Below are 1041 nucleotides of genomic sequence, written 5' to 3' on the forward strand. Positions count from 1 at the left end.
AAAACCAAGCCAATACAGGGGAATCTTTAATTGCCATTACTATCACAACAACTCAGCAATCCATAGCTTATTGATGGCTTGTGTATACAAAAAGGCTGACATTCTGCTTGGCTCCAGATGACAGAGCCAGGAGTAACAGACATTTACAAAAGATTAATTTAGGCTTATTGTCGTTTAGAAAAAATCCCAAACCTTTCTAACCTTTTCTCTCTGAAAGTGGAAAGGGGTGAGGCAGCAGGTTTTTCCTTGGGGTTCTTTAAGCAAAGGTTGGAAATTTACTTTCTGATACGTTACAGTTGGGCTTCTTTTGGGGGCCTGGGCTGGCTAGCTGGCTGCTTGGTCAAGTCCCTTTTGACTAAAATTCTGTGAGTCTGTGATCTTTGGCTCAGTTGCCCATATTTACCCAGAATAATTTAGATAGTTATGGATGCTAATATGTAGGGGTTTATGGTGTAAGGCACATAGAGACAACTGTTAAGAGAACCTATCATTTTTGTCCATAATTTCCAATTTCCTGAAAAATATCCAAGTAAACAAAAGCTAAACCCTGAGCATGGTCTGGCTAGATTAGTCATCTCTTTCCTCCCCTCTCTAGAGCCTTCCTTCTGTCACTGAACAAATCAACCCAGTCTGTAGCATTTATTCTTTTTTTATTAAGTTGTATCACACAGTTGAATCTCACTGTATTTGTGGAGTTTTTTTTAAATCACTAATTGTCTCTCTGTTTAGAGAATATAACTTAAATGTATAATTCTGTGTTTTCCAGTGATGTCTGTTCCATTTCCAGGCTTACCATGTATTACCAGTTTTCCTTTTTCAAACAAGAGAGGGAAGAAAAAGGAAGGTGGAGGTCTTTTTATTTCATCAGTGCACGGAAATTCCTCCTACCAATAACCTTAGAGAGCTTCCTGGTGTACTGTGAAATTAAAAAACTTGACCCTCCTGGCACAGCTAGTGTGGACCAGTCTTGAATTAAGGTTTCTCTAACTCTGTGCCATCTGTCCCCATACCATGGTGCTGAGAGAGAGAGAGAGAGAGAGA

The sequence above is a fragment of the Petaurus breviceps genome, unplaced genomic scaffold (genome assembly GCF_028583685.1).
Source record: "Petaurus breviceps papuanus isolate PSGF00001 unplaced genomic scaffold, PetGlider_PUasm1.0 76, whole genome shotgun sequence".
Taxonomy (NCBI): domain Eukaryota; kingdom Metazoa; phylum Chordata; class Mammalia; order Diprotodontia; family Petauridae; genus Petaurus; species Petaurus breviceps.